Source organism: Gasterosteus aculeatus, chromosome 6, assembly GCF_964276395.1.
Source record: "Gasterosteus aculeatus chromosome 6, fGasAcu3.hap1.1, whole genome shotgun sequence".
In the NCBI taxonomy this organism is placed as follows: domain Eukaryota; kingdom Metazoa; phylum Chordata; class Actinopteri; order Perciformes; family Gasterosteidae; genus Gasterosteus; species Gasterosteus aculeatus.
Window position 1 is genome coordinate 20664327 of NC_135693.1, and position 19447 is coordinate 20683773.

Here is a 19447-nt window from a genome sequence, read left to right on the forward strand (position 1 = left end):
TAGGGTTAGGGGGTTAGGGTTAGGGTTAGGGTTAGGGTTAGGGTTAGGGTCAGGGTTAGGGTTAGGGTTAGGGTTAGGGGTGAAAGGGTTGGGACAGCGGTCCGAAGACCACTGTCGGTGCACGGTCCATCAAACCGGACAGGTCCCGCAGTCCCGAACATCCACGCAGCCTCCTGTTGTCCTCCGTCTCCAGCCTCCAGCTTTCTGTTATTAAACTGTTATTGATTTTGTAAACGTAAACACGAAGCCGTCACCTTCATCAGCAGCCGTCCGTGTTGCGGTTTAGCTGACGCTGCACCTGGACTGGTCTCAGCGGCGTGGCTCGGTTCGCAGGTCATCGCGTGTGCGTCGTCTCTCTCCTCTCCGGCCCCCTTGCTTCGATGTTATTGCATCATCATACGTCGTGCCGCGTTCGCGTTCGCCTCATGTTGTGCGTGATACGCCTCAATGTCTATGGACTCGCTAGCGGGCTGTGCTAGGATAGCCTCAGTTAGCTTATAGGCCCGCTTAGCATTAGCATTTAGCTCCAGCATGACTTAGCTTTTAGCAAAAAAAACGGAGAAAGGATTGTTCTTTGCCGTTTATTTTTCTTGAGCCCGACAAAACATGAGAATCGTCTTACTGTACATCCAACGTTTCGACCAGGTTTAGGTCTTCTTCAGGGACAATAAACAGCAGTTAGCGGCTACATAACGGGAGCCAAGGACGGGGAGATGTTACTCCACCAACGGTCCAGGAGAGAGAGAGAGAAGAAGAAGCGGAGCCAATGATAATACAGCTGGGTATGACGACATCCGGTCACCTTCCGGTGTCTCATCTAAAACCACACTGATAAGATACAAACCACTGAAGAATGGGTCCATTGCCCTTCAATGTTGCCTTCAAGCATAAAGTCATCCCTATTGGCGTTATCAATACAGTGCATTATAATAATTATACATTTGTCATACCTTCACCAGAGTTGCAAACATTACTAGGAATCAAATTGTGCTTCATTTTGAGCTACGTCCTGTATATAAATATGCATAACATTCTGGGAGTTAACTTTGTCTCTTAAATAATTGCAAACAGTATTGTACACACAGATGAAGAATCCTAATAGCAGGAATACATATTAAAGTATGAAATAGTCCATGTTAGTGGATTGCAGGTGAGTCACTGTGGTTGTGATTAGGGCTTAAAACCTCTGTGGTTAGGCTTAGGGACAGGAACATCGGGGACCGCACAGACGTCCAGCGAAGACAGGACCCAGACCGGCGAGGCACTGGCTGGTTAGGGGTGAAAGGGTTGGGACAGCGGTCCGAAGACCACTGTCGGTGCACGGTCCATCAAACCGGACAGGTCCCGCAGTCCCGAACATCCACGCAGCCTCCTGTTGTCCTCCGTCTCCAGCCTCCAGCTTTCTGTTATTAAACTGTTATTGATTTTGTAAACGTAAACACGAAGCCGTCACCTTCATCAGCAGCCGTCCGTGTTGCGGTTTAGCTGACGCTGCACCTGGACTGGTCTCAGCGGCGTGGCTCGGTTCGCAGGTCATCGCGTGTGCGTCGTCTCTCTCCTCTCCGGCCCCCTTGCTTCGATGTTATTGCATCATCATACGTCGTGCCGCGTTCGCGTTCGCCTCATGTTGTGCGTGATACGCCTCAATGTCTATGGACTCGCTAGCGGGCTGTGCTAGGATAGCCTCAGTTAGCTTATAGGCCCGCTTAGCATTAGCATTTAGCTCCAGCATGACTTAGCTTTTAGCAAAAAAAACGGAGAAAGGATTGTTCTTTGCCGTTTATTTTTCTTGAGCCCGACAAAACATGAGAATCGTCTTACTGTACATCCAACGTTTCGACCAGGTTTAGGTCTTCTTCAGGGACAATAAACAGCAGTTAGCGGCTACATAACGGGAGCCAAGGACGGGGAGATGTTACTCCACCAACGGTCCAGGAGAGAGAGAGAGAAGAAGAAGCGGAGCCAATGATAATACAGCTGGGTATGACGACATCCGGTCACCTTCCGGTGTCTCATCTAAAACCACACTGATAAGATACAAACCACTGAAGAATGGGTCCATTGCCCTTCAATGTTGCCTTCAAGCATAAAGTCATCCCTATTGGCGTTATCAATACAGTGCATTATAATAATTATACATTTGTCATACCTTCACCAGAGTTGCAAACATTACTAGGAATCAAATTGTGCTTCATTTTGAGCTACGTCCTGTATATAAATATGCATAACATTCTGGGAGTTAACTTTGTCTCTTAAATAATTGCAAACAGTATTGTACACACAGATGAAGAATCCTAATAGCAGGAATACATATTAAAGTATGAAATAGTCCATGTTAGTGGATTGCAGGTGAGTCACTGTGGTTGTGATTAGGGCTTAAAACCTCTGTGGTTAGGCTTAGGGACAGGAACATCGGGGACCGCACAGACGTCCAGCGAAGACAGGACCCAGACCGGCGAGGCACTGGCTGGTTAGGGGTGAAAGGGTTGGGACAGCGGTCCGAAGACCACTGTCGGTGCACGGTCCATCAAACCGGACAGGTCCCGCAGTCCCGAACATCCACGCAGCCTCCTGTTGTCCTCCGTCTCCAGCCTCCAGCTTTCTGTTATTAAACTGTTATTGATTTTGTAAACGTAAACACGAAGCCGTCACCTTCATCAGCAGCCGTCCGTGTTGCGGTTTAGCTGACGCTGCACCTGGACTGGTCTCAGCGGCGTGGCTCGGTTCGCAGGTCATCGCGTGTGCGTCGTCTCTCTCCTCTCCGGCCCCCTTGCTTCGATGTTATTGCATCATCATACGTCGTGCCGCGTTCGCGTTCGCCTCATGTTGTGCGTGATACGCCTCAATGTCTATGGACTCGCTAGCGGGCTGTGCTAGGATAGCCTCAGTTAGCTTATAGGCCCGCTTAGCATTAGCATTTAGCTCCAGCATGACTTAGCTTTTAGCAAAAAAAACGGAGAAAGGATTGTTCTTTGCCGTTTATTTTTCTTGAGCCCGACAAAACATGAGAATCGTCTTACTGTACATCCAACGTTTCGACCAGGTTTAGGTCTTCTTCAGGGACAATAAACAGCAGTTAGCGGCTACATAACGGGAGCCAAGGACGGGGAGATGTTACTCCACCAACGGTCCAGGAGAGAGAGAGAGAAGAAGAAGCGGAGCCAATGATAATACAGCTGGGTATGACGACATCCGGTCACCTTCCGGTGTCTCATCTAAAACCACACTGATAAGATACAAACCACTGAAGAATGGGTCCATTGCCCTTCAATGTTGCCTTCAAGCATAAAGTCATCCCTATTGGCGTTATCAATACAGTGCATTATAATAATTATACATTTGTCATACCTTCACCAGAGTTGCAAACATTACTAGGAATCAAATTGTGCTTCATTTTGAGCTACGTCCTGTATATAAATATGCATAACATTCTGGGAGTTAACTTTGTCTCTTAAATAATTGCAAACAGTATTGTACACACAGATGAAGAATCCTAATAGCAGGAATACATATTAAAGTATGAAATAGTCCATGTTAGTGGATTGCAGGTGAGTCACTGTGGTTGTGATTAGGGCTTAAAACCTCTGTGGTTAGGCTTAGGGACAGGAACATCGGGGACCGCACAGACGTCCAGCGAAGACAGGACCCAGACCGGCGAGGCACTGGCTGGTTAGGGGTGAAAGGGTTGGGACAGCGGTCCGAAGACCACTGTCGGTGCACGGTCCATCAAACCGGACAGGTCCCGCAGTCCCGAACATCCACGCAGCCTCCTGTTGTCCTCCGTCTCCAGCCTCCAGCTTTCTGTTATTAAACTGTTATTGATTTTGTAAACGTAAACACGAAGCCGTCACCTTCATCAGCAGCCGTCCGTGTTGCGGTTTAGCTGACGCTGCACCTGGACTGGTCTCAGCGGCGTGGCTCGGTTCGCAGGTCATCGCGTGTGCGTCGTCTCTCTCCTCTCCGGCCCCCTTGCTTCGATGTTATTGCATCATCATACGTCGTGCCGCGTTCGCGTTCGCCTCATGTTGTGCGTGATACGCCTCAATGTCTATGGACTCGCTAGCGGGCTGTGCTAGGATAGCCTCAGTTAGCTTATAGGCCCGCTTAGCATTAGCATTTAGCTCCAGCATGACTTAGCTTTTAGCAAAAAAAACGGAGAAAGGATTGTTCTTTGCCGTTTATTTTTCTTGAGCCCGACAAAACATGAGAATCGTCTTACTGTACATCCAACGTTTCGACCAGGTTTAGGTCTTCTTCAGGGACAATAAACAGCAGTTAGCGGCTACATAACGGGAGCCAAGGACGGGGAGATGTTACTCCACCAACGGTCCAGGAGAGAGAGAGAGAAGAAGAAGCGGAGCCAATGATAATACAGCTGGGTATGACGACATCCGGTCACCTTCCGGTGTCTCATCTAAAACCACACTGATAAGATACAAACCACTGAAGAATGGGTCCATTGCCCTTCAATGTTGCCTTCAAGCATAAAGTCATCCCTATTGGCGTTATCAATACAGTGCATTATAATAATTATACATTTGTCATACCTTCACCAGAGTTGCAAACATTACTAGGAATCAAATTGTGCTTCATTTTGAGCTACGTCCTGTATATAAATATGCATAACATTCTGGGAGTTAACTTTGTCTCTTAAATAATTGCAAACAGTATTGTACACACAGATGAAGAATCCTAATAGCAGGAATACATATTAAAGTATGAAATAGTCCATGTTAGTGGATTGCAGGTGAGTCACTGTGGTTGTGATTAGGGCTTAAAACCTCTGTGGTTAGGCTTAGGGACAGGAACATCGGGGACCGCACAGACGTCCAGCGAAGACAGGACCCAGACCGGCGAGGCACTGGCTGGTTAGGGGTGAAAGGGTTGGGACAGCGGTCCGAAGACCACTGTCGGTGCACGGTCCATCAAACCGGACAGGTCCCGCAGTCCCGAACATCCACGCAGCCTCCTGTTGTCCTCCGTCTCCAGCCTCCAGCTTTCTGTTATTAAACTGTTATTGATTTTGTAAACGTAAACACGAAGCCGTCACCTTCATCAGCAGCCGTCCGTGTTGCGGTTTAGCTGACGCTGCACCTGGACTGGTCTCAGCGGCGTGGCTCGGTTCGCAGGTCATCGCGTGTGCGTCGTCTCTCTCCTCTCCGGCCCCCTTGCTTCGATGTTATTGCATCATCATACGTCGTGCCGCGTTCGCGTTCGCCTCATGTTGTGCGTGATACGCCTCAATGTCTATGGACTCGCTAGCGGGCTGTGCTAGGATAGCCTCAGTTAGCTTATAGGCCCGCTTAGCATTAGCATTTAGCTCCAGCATGACTTAGCTTTTAGCAAAAAAAACGGAGAAAGGATTGTTCTTTGCCGTTTATTTTTCTTGAGCCCGACAAAACATGAGAATCGTCTTACTGTACATCCAACGTTTCGACCAGGTTTAGGTCTTCTTCAGGGACAATAAACAGCAGTTAGCGGCTACATAACGGGAGCCAAGGACGGGGAGATGTTACTCCACCAACGGTCCAGGAGAGAGAGAGAGAAGAAGAAGCGGAGCCAATGATAATACAGCTGGGTATGACGACATCCGGTCACCTTCCGGTGTCTCATCTAAAACCACACTGATAAGATACAAACCACTGAAGAATGGGTCCATTGCCCTTCAATGTTGCCTTCAAGCATAAAGTCATCCCTATTGGCGTTATCAATACAGTGCATTATAATAATTATACATTTGTCATACCTTCACCAGAGTTGCAAACATTACTAGGAATCAAATTGTGCTTCATTTTGAGCTACGTCCTGTATATAAATATGCATAACATTCTGGGAGTTAACTTTGTCTCTTAAATAATTGCAAACAGTATTGTACACACAGATGAAGAATCCTAATAGCAGGAATACATATTAAAGTATGAAATAGTCCATGTTAGTGGATTGCAGGTGAGTCACTGTGGTTGTGATTAGGGCTTAAAACCTCTGTGGTTAGGCTTAGGGACAGGAACATCGGGGACCGCACAGACGTCCAGCGAAGACAGGACCCAGACCGGCGAGGCACTGGCTGGTTAGGGGTGAAAGGGTTGGGACAGCGGTCCGAAGACCACTGTCGGTGCACGGTCCATCAAACCGGACAGGTCCCGCAGTCCCGAACATCCACGCAGCCTCCTGTTGTCCTCCGTCTCCAGCCTCCAGCTTTCTGTTATTAAACTGTTATTGATTTTGTAAACGTAAACACGAAGCCGTCACCTTCATCAGCAGCCGTCCGTGTTGCGGTTTAGCTGACGCTGCACCTGGACTGGTCTCAGCGGCGTGGCTCGGTTCGCAGGTCATCGCGTGTGCGTCGTCTCTCTCCTCTCCGGCCCCCTTGCTTCGATGTTATTGCATCATCATACGTCGTGCCGCGTTCGCGTTCGCCTCATGTTGTGCGTGATACGCCTCAATGTCTATGGACTCGCTAGCGGGCTGTGCTAGGATAGCCTCAGTTAGCTTATAGGCCCGCTTAGCATTAGCATTTAGCTCCAGCATGACTTAGCTTTTAGCAAAAAAAACGGAGAAAGGATTGTTCTTTGCCGTTTATTTTTCTTGAGCCCGACAAAACATGAGAATCGTCTTACTGTACATCCAACGTTTCGACCAGGTTTAGGTCTTCTTCAGGGACAATAAACAGCAGTTAGCGGCTACATAACGGGAGCCAAGGACGGGGAGATGTTACTCCACCAACGGTCCAGGAGAGAGAGAGAGAAGAAGAAGCGGAGCCAATGATAATACAGCTGGGTATGACGACATCCGGTCACCTTCCGGTGTCTCATCTAAAACCACACTGATAAGATACAAACCACTGAAGAATGGGTCCATTGCCCTTCAATGTTGCCTTCAAGCATAAAGTCATCCCTATTGGCGTTATCAATACAGTGCATTATAATAATTATACATTTGTCATACCTTCACCAGAGTTGCAAACATTACTAGGAATCAAATTGTGCTTCATTTTGAGCTACGTCCTGTATATAAATATGCATAACATTCTGGGAGTTAACTTTGTCTCTTAAATAATTGCAAACAGTATTGTACACACAGATGAAGAATCCTAATAGCAGGAATACATATTAAAGTATGAAATAGTCCATGTTAGTGGATTGCAGGTGAGTCACTGTGGTTGTGATTAGGGCTTAAAACCTCTGTGGTTAGGCTTAGGGACAGGAACATCGGGGACCGCACAGACGTCCAGCGAAGACAGGACCCAGACCGGCGAGGCACTGGCTGGTTAGGGGTGAAAGGGTTGGGACAGCGGTCCGAAGACCACTGTCGGTGCACGGTCCATCAAACCGGACAGGTCCCGCAGTCCCGAACATCCACGCAGCCTCCTGTTGTCCTCCGTCTCCAGCCTCCAGCTTTCTGTTATTAAACTGTTATTGATTTTGTAAACGTAAACACGAAGCCGTCACCTTCATCAGCAGCCGTCCGTGTTGCGGTTTAGCTGACGCTGCACCTGGACTGGTCTCAGCGGCGTGGCTCGGTTCGCAGGTCATCGCGTGTGCGTCGTCTCTCTCCTCTCCGGCCCCCTTGCTTCGATGTTATTGCATCATCATACGTCGTGCCGCGTTCGCGTTCGCCTCATGTTGTGCGTGATACGCCTCAATGTCTATGGACTCGCTAGCGGGCTGTGCTAGGATAGCCTCAGTTAGCTTATAGGCCCGCTTAGCATTAGCATTTAGCTCCAGCATGACTTAGCTTTTAGCAAAAAAAACGGAGAAAGGATTGTTCTTTGCCGTTTATTTTTCTTGAGCCCGACAAAACATGAGAATCGTCTTACTGTACATCCAACGTTTCGACCAGGTTTAGGTCTTCTTCAGGGACAATAAACAGCAGTTAGCGGCTACATAACGGGAGCCAAGGACGGGGAGATGTTACTCCACCAACGGTCCAGGAGAGAGAGAGAGAAGAAGAAGCGGAGCCAATGATAATACAGCTGGGTATGACGACATCCGGTCACCTTCCGGTGTCTCATCTAAAACCACACTGATAAGATACAAACCACTGAAGAATGGGTCCATTGCCCTTCAATGTTGCCTTCAAGCATAAAGTCATCCCTATTGGCGTTATCAATACAGTGCATTATAATAATTATACATTTGTCATACCTTCACCAGAGTTGCAAACATTACTAGGAATCAAATTGTGCTTCATTTTGAGCTACGTCCTGTATATAAATATGCATAACATTCTGGGAGTTAACTTTGTCTCTTAAATAATTGCAAACAGTATTGTACACACAGATGAAGAATCCTAATAGCAGGAATACATATTAAAGTATGAAATAGTCCATGTTAGTGGATTGCAGGTGAGTCACTGTGGTTGTGATTAGGGCTTAAAACCTCTGTGGTTAGGCTTAGGGACAGGAACATCGGGGACCGCACAGACGTCCAGCGAAGACAGGACCCAGACCGGCGAGGCACTGGCTGGTTAGGGGTGAAAGGGTTGGGACAGCGGTCCGAAGACCACTGTCGGTGCACGGTCCATCAAACCGGACAGGTCCCGCAGTCCCGAACATCCACGCAGCCTCCTGTTGTCCTCCGTCTCCAGCCTCCAGCTTTCTGTTATTAAACTGTTATTGATTTTGTAAACGTAAACACGAAGCCGTCACCTTCATCAGCAGCCGTCCGTGTTGCGGTTTAGCTGACGCTGCACCTGGACTGGTCTCAGCGGCGTGGCTCGGTTCGCAGGTCATCGCGTGTGCGTCGTCTCTCTCCTCTCCGGCCCCCTTGCTTCGATGTTATTGCATCATCATACGTCGTGCCGCGTTCGCGTTCGCCTCATGTTGTGCGTGATACGCCTCAATGTCTATGGACTCGCTAGCGGGCTGTGCTAGGATAGCCTCAGTTAGCTTATAGGCCCGCTTAGCATTAGCATTTAGCTCCAGCATGACTTAGCTTTTAGCAAAAAAAACGGAGAAAGGATTGTTCTTTGCCGTTTATTTTTCTTGAGCCCGACAAAACATGAGAATCGTCTTACTGTACATCCAACGTTTCGACCAGGTTTAGGTCTTCTTCAGGGACAATAAACAGCAGTTAGCGGCTACATAACGGGAGCCAAGGACGGGGAGATGTTACTCCACCAACGGTCCAGGAGAGAGAGAGAGAAGAAGAAGCGGAGCCAATGATAATACAGCTGGGTATGACGACATCCGGTCACCTTCCGGTGTCTCATCTAAAACCACACTGATAAGATACAAACCACTGAAGAATGGGTCCATTGCCCTTCAATGTTGCCTTCAAGCATAAAGTCATCCCTATTGGCGTTATCAATACAGTGCATTATAATAATTATACATTTGTCATACCTTCACCAGAGTTGCAAACATTACTAGGAATCAAATTGTGCTTCATTTTGAGCTACGTCCTGTATATAAATATGCATAACATTCTGGGAGTTAACTTTGTCTCTTAAATAATTGCAAACAGTATTGTACACACAGATGAAGAATCCTAATAGCAGGAATACATATTAAAGTATGAAATAGTCCATGTTAGTGGATTGCAGGTGAGTCACTGTGGTTGTGATTAGGGCTTAAAACCTCTGTGGTTAGGCTTAGGGACAGGAACATCGGGGACCGCACAGACGTCCAGCGAAGACAGGACCCAGACCGGCGAGGCACTGGCTGGTTAGGGGTGAAAGGGTTGGGACAGCGGTCCGAAGACCACTGTCGGTGCACGGTCCATCAAACCGGACAGGTCCCGCAGTCCCGAACATCCACGCAGCCTCCTGTTGTCCTCCGTCTCCAGCCTCCAGCTTTCTGTTATTAAACTGTTATTGATTTTGTAAACGTAAACACGAAGCCGTCACCTTCATCAGCAGCCGTCCGTGTTGCGGTTTAGCTGACGCTGCACCTGGACTGGTCTCAGCGGCGTGGCTCGGTTCGCAGGTCATCGCGTGTGCGTCGTCTCTCTCCTCTCCGGCCCCCTTGCTTCGATGTTATTGCATCATCATACGTCGTGCCGCGTTCGCGTTCGCCTCATGTTGTGCGTGATACGCCTCAATGTCTATGGACTCGCTAGCGGGCTGTGCTAGGATAGCCTCAGTTAGCTTATAGGCCCGCTTAGCATTAGCATTTAGCTCCAGCATGACTTAGCTTTTAGCAAAAAAAACGGAGAAAGGATTGTTCTTTGCCGTTTATTTTTCTTGAGCCCGACAAAACATGAGAATCGTCTTACTGTACATCCAACGTTTCGACCAGGTTTAGGTCTTCTTCAGGGACAATAAACAGCAGTTAGCGGCTACATAACGGGAGCCAAGGACGGGGAGATGTTACTCCACCAACGGTCCAGGAGAGAGAGAGAGAAGAAGAAGCGGAGCCAATGATAATACAGCTGGGTATGACGACATCCGGTCACCTTCCGGTGTCTCATCTAAAACCACACTGATAAGATACAAACCACTGAAGAATGGGTCCATTGCCCTTCAATGTTGCCTTCAAGCATAAAGTCATCCCTATTGGCGTTATCAATACAGTGCATTATAATAATTATACATTTGTCATACCTTCACCAGAGTTGCAAACATTACTAGGAATCAAATTGTGCTTCATTTTGAGCTACGTCCTGTATATAAATATGCATAACATTCTGGGAGTTAACTTTGTCTCTTAAATAATTGCAAACAGTATTGTACACACAGATGAAGAATCCTAATAGCAGGAATACATATTAAAGTATGAAATAGTCCATGTTAGTGGATTGCAGGTGAGTCACTGTGGTTGTGATTAGGGCTTAAAACCTCTGTGGTTAGGCTTAGGGACAGGAACATCGGGGACCGCACAGACGTCCAGCGAAGACAGGACCCAGACCGGCGAGGCACTGGCTGGTTAGGGGTGAAAGGGTTGGGACAGCGGTCCGAAGACCACTGTCGGTGCACGGTCCATCAAACCGGACAGGTCCCGCAGTCCCGAACATCCACGCAGCCTCCTGTTGTCCTCCGTCTCCAGCCTCCAGCTTTCTGTTATTAAACTGTTATTGATTTTGTAAACGTAAACACGAAGCCGTCACCTTCATCAGCAGCCGTCCGTGTTGCGGTTTAGCTGACGCTGCACCTGGACTGGTCTCAGCGGCGTGGCTCGGTTCGCAGGTCATCGCGTGTGCGTCGTCTCTCTCCTCTCCGGCCCCCTTGCTTCGATGTTATTGCATCATCATACGTCGTGCCGCGTTCGCGTTCGCCTCATGTTGTGCGTGATACGCCTCAATGTCTATGGACTCGCTAGCGGGCTGTGCTAGGATAGCCTCAGTTAGCTTATAGGCCCGCTTAGCATTAGCATTTAGCTCCAGCATGACTTAGCTTTTAGCAAAAAAAACGGAGAAAGGATTGTTCTTTGCCGTTTATTTTTCTTGAGCCCGACAAAACATGAGAATCGTCTTACTGTACATCCAACGTTTCGACCAGGTTTAGGTCTTCTTCAGGGACAATAAACAGCAGTTAGCGGCTACATAACGGGAGCCAAGGACGGGGAGATGTTACTCCACCAACGGTCCAGGAGAGAGAGAGAGAAGAAGAAGCGGAGCCAATGATAATACAGCTGGGTATGACGACATCCGGTCACCTTCCGGTGTCTCATCTAAAACCACACTGATAAGATACAAACCACTGAAGAATGGGTCCATTGCCCTTCAATGTTGCCTTCAAGCATAAAGTCATCCCTATTGGCGTTATCAATACAGTGCATTATAATAATTATACATTTGTCATACCTTCACCAGAGTTGCAAACATTACTAGGAATCAAATTGTGCTTCATTTTGAGCTACGTCCTGTATATAAATATGCATAACATTCTGGGAGTTAACTTTGTCTCTTAAATAATTGCAAACAGTATTGTACACACAGATGAAGAATCCTAATAGCAGGAATACATATTAAAGTATGAAATAGTCCATGTTAGTGGATTGCAGGTGAGTCACTGTGGTTGTGATTAGGGCTTAAAACCTCTGTGGTTAGGCTTAGGGACAGGAACATCGGGGACCGCACAGACGTCCAGCGAAGACAGGACCCAGACCGGCGAGGCACTGGCTGGTTAGGGGTGAAAGGGTTGGGACAGCGGTCCGAAGACCACTGTCGGTGCACGGTCCATCAAACCGGACAGGTCCCGCAGTCCCGAACATCCACGCAGCCTCCTGTTGTCCTCCGTCTCCAGCCTCCAGCTTTCTGTTATTAAACTGTTATTGATTTTGTAAACGTAAACACGAAGCCGTCACCTTCATCAGCAGCCGTCCGTGTTGCGGTTTAGCTGACGCTGCACCTGGACTGGTCTCAGCGGCGTGGCTCGGTTCGCAGGTCATCGCGTGTGCGTCGTCTCTCTCCTCTCCGGCCCCCTTGCTTCGATGTTATTGCATCATCATACGTCGTGCCGCGTTCGCGTTCGCCTCATGTTGTGCGTGATACGCCTCAATGTCTATGGACTCGCTAGCGGGCTGTGCTAGGATAGCCTCAGTTAGCTTATAGGCCCGCTTAGCATTAGCATTTAGCTCCAGCATGACTTAGCTTTTAGCAAAAAAAACGGAGAAAGGATTGTTCTTTGCCGTTTATTTTTCTTGAGCCCGACAAAACATGAGAATCGTCTTACTGTACATCCAACGTTTCGACCAGGTTTAGGTCTTCTTCAGGGACAATAAACAGCAGTTAGCGGCTACATAACGGGAGCCAAGGACGGGGAGATGTTACTCCACCAACGGTCCAGGAGAGAGAGAGAGAAGAAGAAGCGGAGCCAATGATAATACAGCTGGGTATGACGACATCCGGTCACCTTCCGGTGTCTCATCTAAAACCACACTGATAAGATACAAACCACTGAAGAATGGGTCCATTGCCCTTCAATGTTGCCTTCAAGCATAAAGTCATCCCTATTGGCGTTATCAATACAGTGCATTATAATAATTATACATTTGTCATACCTTCACCAGAGTTGCAAACATTACTAGGAATCAAATTGTGCTTCATTTTGAGCTACGTCCTGTATATAAATATGCATAACATTCTGGGAGTTAACTTTGTCTCTTAAATAATTGCAAACAGTATTGTACACACAGATGAAGAATCCTAATAGCAGGAATACATATTAAAGTATGAAATAGTCCATGTTAGTGGATTGCAGGTGAGTCACTGTGGTTGTGATTAGGGCTTAAAACCTCTGTGGTTAGGCTTAGGGACAGGAACATCGGGGACCGCACAGACGTCCAGCGAAGACAGGACCCAGACCGGCGAGGCACTGGCTGGTTAGGGGTGAAAGGGTTGGGACAGCGGTCCGAAGACCACTGTCGGTGCACGGTCCATCAAACCGGACAGGTCCCGCAGTCCCGAACATCCACGCAGCCTCCTGTTGTCCTCCGTCTCCAGCCTCCAGCTTTCTGTTATTAAACTGTTATTGATTTTGTAAACGTAAACACGAAGCCGTCACCTTCATCAGCAGCCGTCCGTGTTGCGGTTTAGCTGACGCTGCACCTGGACTGGTCTCAGCGGCGTGGCTCGGTTCGCAGGTCATCGCGTGTGCGTCGTCTCTCTCCTCTCCGGCCCCCTTGCTTCGATGTTATTGCATCATCATACGTCGTGCCGCGTTCGCGTTCGCCTCATGTTGTGCGTGATACGCCTCAATGTCTATGGACTCGCTAGCGGGCTGTGCTAGGATAGCCTCAGTTAGCTTATAGGCCCGCTTAGCATTAGCATTTAGCTCCAGCATGACTTAGCTTTTAGCAAAAAAAACGGAGAAAGGATTGTTCTTTGCCGTTTATTTTTCTTGAGCCCGACAAAACATGAGAATCGTCTTACTGTACATCCAACGTTTCGACCAGGTTTAGGTCTTCTTCAGGGACAATAAACAGCAGTTAGCGGCTACATAACGGGAGCCAAGGACGGGGAGATGTTACTCCACCAACGGTCCAGGAGAGAGAGAGAGAAGAAGAAGCGGAGCCAATGATAATACAGCTGGGTATGACGACATCCGGTCACCTTCCGGTGTCTCATCTAAAACCACACTGATAAGATACAAACCACTGAAGAATGGGTCCATTGCCCTTCAATGTTGCCTTCAAGCATAAAGTCATCCCTATTGGCGTTATCAATACAGTGCATTATAATAATTATACATTTGTCATACCTTCACCAGAGTTGCAAACATTACTAGGAATCAAATTGTGCTTCATTTTGAGCTACGTCCTGTATATAAATATGCATAACATTCTGGGAGTTAACTTTGTCTCTTAAATAATTGCAAACAGTATTGTACACACAGATGAAGAATCCTAATAGCAGGAATACATATTAAAGTATGAAATAGTCCATGTTAGTGGATTGCAGGTGAGTCACTGTGGTTGTGATTAGGGTTAGGGTTAGGGTTAGGGTTAGGGTTAGGGTTAGGGTTAGGGGTTAGGGTTAGGGTTAGGGTTAGGGTTAGGGTTAGGGTTAGGGGTTAGGGTTAGGGTTAGGGGTTAGGGTTAGGGTTAGGGTTAGGGTTAGGGTTAGGGTTAGGGTTAGGGTTAGGGTTAGGGTTAGGGTTAGGGTTAGGGTTAGGGTTAGGGTTAGGGGTTAGGGTTAGGGTTAGGGTTAGGGTTAGGGTTAGGGTTAGGGGTTAGGGTTAGGGTTAGGGTTAGGGTTAGGGTTAGGGTTAGGGGTTAGGGTTAGGGTTAGGGTTAGGGTTAGGGTTAGGGTTAGGGTTAGGGTTAGGGTTAGGGGTTAGGGTTAGGGTTAGGGGTTAGGGAATAAATAGTTTTGGATGGACCTGCGAGCAGGACCATCTGTGCACTGTCCAGCACTGCCTCACAGCCCGCAGCTCTTAGTCCTCATTTAAGCCCTTAGGATACCTGGTTTTTAATTTATTGATCCAGCCCCTCTCCGCTCTCCTCCTCTGGGGAGCGCTCCATCCGGGGTTCATCTGGATCACACACACAGACACAGATTTCCAACCGTGCGAAATAAAATGTGCCACAAGTGGCGTCAGTGTTTTTTTCTTTTTAATGATGTTGTGTTTGTGTTGTGTGAAGCGGGTCGCGATGGTGTTCCCCGTCTCCCCCACATATTGTAATCCACATTGTACACACGTGATGAGGTAAACACAGTTCTTAGACTTGGTGTTTCCCCTGGCTGAGTTCAGGAAAACGTCTCCCGTGCTGTGGCTTTGCAGCCATTTTCTGTGTTTATAAAAGGCATCACTCTGACCTCTCCCCTTAATGCTGTGCAGAGGTTTTAATTTGGCCTTTACCAGATAGTCCAGTAAATTCTTGTTTCTCCTGTAGGCCGGGATGATCCTGTGGTCCTGCAGGACAGAAGACCCTGTGGTGTGGGAGAGGAATCTCCTTCTGCATCCTCTGACCAATGCCATGGTGGAAGGTGAATACGTGGTGACAAAGGGGAGACTGGAGCCCACAGTAATAGGCTTCTTCTCTAGAAATGACCTCTGGCATTTTCTAAGAAAGGTCCTAGAGTACCCCCTGGTGGACAAAGCGTGAAAGAGCACCCCGACTGCAACACGGAAATCCTCCTCTCTGCTGCATATTCTGTGAAACCTCAACAGTTGGGATTTGATTAAGCCAGCATATGTGTGCTTTGGGTGGAAGCTGGTCTTGAAGAGCAGAGCATGTGTGTCTGTCTCCTTAAAAAATACCTTAATGTCCAATGTGTGGGTTTCCTTAAATGTGTTACTTTTAAACGTTGTGGTGTCCAGAAAATCAACAGAAGTCAAATTGTCGGTGGATTTAATTTTAATAGACTGATTGTGATTGTTGAGGGTGCACAGAAACACTTCAAAATCCTCCCTCGAGTGGGGCCACACACCCCAGATGTCGTCCAAATATCTATAATAATGCAGTGGCTTTTTAGGACATATTTTCAGGACTGATTCCTCCCACTCAGCCATAAAAATGTTAGCGTATGCAGGAGCAAACTTCTTCCCCATCGCTGTACCCTTGATTTGAAGGAAAAATTCCCCATTAAATTCAAAATCATTTTGGGTCAGATTGATCTCCAGTAACTGTAATAATTCTTTTTCTGGTCGCTTTTTGTCGGGGTGTTTCCGAAATGAATTCTTAACGGCCTGCATGCCTTCTTTTATGTCAATGTTTGTATAGAGACTATCAATATCTATGGTGAATAAAATTGAGTTGTCCGGAATGCGGAGTCTTTTAATTATCTCTACAAAGTGGTACGTGTCCTTTATGTAACTCGGGTGTGTGGTCGACAGAGGATTCAAAAAGTGGTCGAGGTACTCTGCAGTGTGATAAGTCTCACTGCTGCAGTCAGACACGATGGGCCTGCCGGGAGGGATTTCATGTGGTTTACTCCACTTGGCAGGGTCCTTGTGTATTTTGGGCAGCATATAGAATAATCTGGCTCTAGGTACAGCGTCACCCATTAAATAATGCTTTTGTTTCAGATTAATAAACTTCTTCTCATGTAGAGTTAGGATGATTTTATTTACAATCGGGACAGTGTTTGGATAAATGGGGTGGGTCAATTTGGTGTAGTATTTGGGATCATTAAGCTGTCTGTAGCCTTCCCATAAATATTGCTCCCTGTCCAAGATCACTATAGAGCTGCCCTTATCTGCTGGTTTAATAACTATGTGTTTGTTATTAACTAGTTCATCAAGTGCCCGCACTTCCTCCCTACTGAGGTTAGGCGGCACGTGATGAATTTTGAAGCGTGTGTTAAAATACCGAATGTCTGATTGTATTAGAGCAGTTATGGTGTGTGGTATTTGTGCCTGTACAGGAGCCCAGGACGATTTATAAATGAACGGGAGTCGTTCACACTCTCTCGAGTTTTCAAAATAAGCCGCCAGCTTTAACCTCCTGTGATACTGCTGTAGATCAAAGCGGCTCTGCTCTACAATCTGTTTATTAGTTCCCTTTGTGGGAATGAAATTTAACCCCCTGCCAAGGAGAGTGCGCTGTGCTTCAGTGAGTTTAAAGTTCTTAGTGAGGTTGATGACTAACTTATCCCCCTCCTGAGTAGGCAGGTTTATGGGGACAATTAGTTTAAGTAGTGAACCCAATTGTCAAATATGCGGGCAGCTGTGGCTCGGGTCCAGTGGATGTGATCCGGACCTGTGTGAAAGAGACCTGCTGGCAGCGCTGGGATGTACTCACACATTCTCGCAATAGCAGTGTTCAGATGTGTGAGGCGCAGTTTCTCCTTCGGGGGAAGATCTCCGGAGAAGTTGACCTGTGGCACAAAAACGTCAGCAGATGGAAAAGTCAGTCTAACGCTTCGGAGGGCCCTCTGCAGCTGTTTGATGGCCGTCTCCTGCGTTTTTTGGACACGGTTGTTAATGCCGAAGGCCAAAATGACCTTCTGCACCGTGACCTCAGAGGTCGTCTTGTTCATCAGGAGATCTGCGTTCCTGAAGGTGCCCCCTGGAAAAGCATCCACCTGCAGATCCTCGATGTTGTGGGCTGGCAGTTTGTACACATTGGAGTCTCCAATGATGAGCCACTTCCTGGTCACATGGAGACTCCAATCCTGTGCCTTCCGCGCGGTGGACTGGTGTCTGCATGGTCGCTGAGCTCCCTGCGGTGTCTGCAGGCCGGAAGTGGGAGTGGCCACCGGCCGGATCAGCTGGGTCTGCACCGCTGTCCTCAACCTGGTGGTGCTGATGGGCGTTAAGGGAACGTGCCTCACGTCCCTCTGCATCCGGGACCACGGCTCTCTCGCCTCCTGCTGCACCAGCTCCTCCAGGTTCCTCTGGGAGAACTCCACCTCGTCCGTGTTCGGGGCCACACACGGATTACGCGGTGCGAAGGACCATACAGCAGATATTGAGGGCGTCGCTGCCGCCGGTGGAGGTGTCGGCGGTGATGTCGCTGCTGATGATGGCGCTGTTGCTGCTGCCTCCTCCGCCTCCGTCTCTGCTGCTGCTGCTGCCTCTGCTGAAGCCACTGACGACGAGCTGGGTGAAAGTTCTATCGTGAACTGTGGTCTACGAAAGTTCAGTCTCTGTGGCCGGGGCAGCTGGGAAGACGGAGTGGGTGAAACCACCTGCTGTGAGCCCCCTGCCGACTGTGGCGTGTCGGGGGAGAGGGTGTCAGAGTTGAAACTAACCTCGATCGGGAAGTCTAACAGGTTCTGGATCAGTGGAGGAGTGCTGGGCCGCCGTTCTGCCGTCACTGGTGAGGAGGGCGTCACCAGCGCCGCCGCTGGAGCATGCGGCCCCGCGTGGACCTGGGCCGCCGTCGTGGTGATGACAGGTGCCACAGGTGCTGCTGCTGCTGCGGCGGGCTGAGGTGAGTCTGGGCGTCTCTGGGCCTCGATAGTGTGTGTGGGCGGTGCGTTTACCGGTTCCGCTCTGGCCACAGGTCTCACTCGCCTCAGGGGATGACTCGCCGGGTCAGTCTGGGCCGCTGGTGCTGCTGTTGTCGCCGGCGCCGCCGCTGCAGGGGCCTGTATTGGCTCATCTACCGCCAGACCGGCCATCCAGTCCACAATTGTCTCTCTGGCCTCTTTTAATGTGTCCGGGCCGAGTCTGCGGCCAAACTGCCTTTTGGCCCAGGCTGCCGCCACCTCGAACGGGTCACTCCACTCTGGACTATTGAGTCTGTGAAGGTTCCGGATTTCCTCCATTATCACAGACTCATAGTGGTCCTGTAAAATGACCAACGCAGTGTGCTCCCAGTTCTTGGCGTTGCCTTCAATAAGCATCTGCGTGGCCGTGTTGGGAATAGCCGGCTTAATGAATGCGGCTAACTGCTGGGTCATTCTAGCGATCGTGACCGGTGGGTGTGTTATAACAATGTTAGAAAAATGATGTGCCGCTTTAATGATCTTATGAAGGATCCGGCATTTAACAGTGAAAAGTGGGTCGTCAGATCTGGGCCTATTCTGAGCGCCCTCATTGTTCTGGTTCTGGTTTCGCTGGTACCGTGTGTTATTGCTATTTACGTTGCTATTGTTATTGCTATTATTACTATAGGGAGGGCGTTGAAAGCGGGAGTCGAAGGACCGGGGCTGTGCGGGTCTTGGACGGGGACCGCGGTTAGCGGGACGTCCCGTGTACCTGTCATCCTGGCCGCCATCATAGCGCCACCGCGGGGCGCCTCCCCGATCCACGGGTCTCCGGACAGCGTTCGCGTAGGTGTCGCGTGGATAGCGGGGCTGCTGTCGCTGGAAACGTGGCGGTGCGTTCTGCTGAAAGCGGGGCTGTTGCGGCTGGGTTAGGGTTAGGGTTAGGGTTAGGGTTAGGGTTAGGGTTAGGGTTAGGGTTAGGGTTAGGGTTAGGGGGTTAGGGTTAGGGTTAGGGTTAGGGTTAGGGTTAGGGTTAGGGTTAGGGTTAGGGTTAGGGTTAGGGTTAGGGTTAGGGTTAGGGTTAGGGTTAGGGTTAGGGTTAGGGTTAGGGTTAGGGTTAGGGTTAGGGTTAGGGTTAGGGTTAGGGTTAGGGTTAGGGTTAGGGTTAGGGTTAGGGTTAGGGTTAGGGT

General features: G+C 48.7%; 2 long non-coding RNA genes across 2 annotated transcripts in view; one reads left to right on the forward strand and one right to left on the reverse strand.

Moving 5' to 3' along the window:
• The window catches only part of LOC144409462 (uncharacterized), a 35049-nt gene extending 18910 nt beyond the window's left edge, over positions 1-16139 (forward strand). Inside the window, exon 3 of the long non-coding RNA XR_013467908.1 lies at positions 15275-16139. This is a non-coding gene — a long non-coding RNA (uncharacterized LOC144409462). The remainder of the gene's footprint in view (positions 1-15274) is intronic.
• Positions 52-14482, reverse strand: LOC144409460 (uncharacterized). Its single transcript, XR_013467905.1, has 2 exons — positions 299-14482; positions 52-204 (listed from the first exon to the last, which is right to left on the reverse strand). It is a non-coding gene; the product is annotated as an uncharacterized LOC144409460 (long non-coding RNA).
• Positions 16140-19447: the final 3308 nt, after the last annotated feature.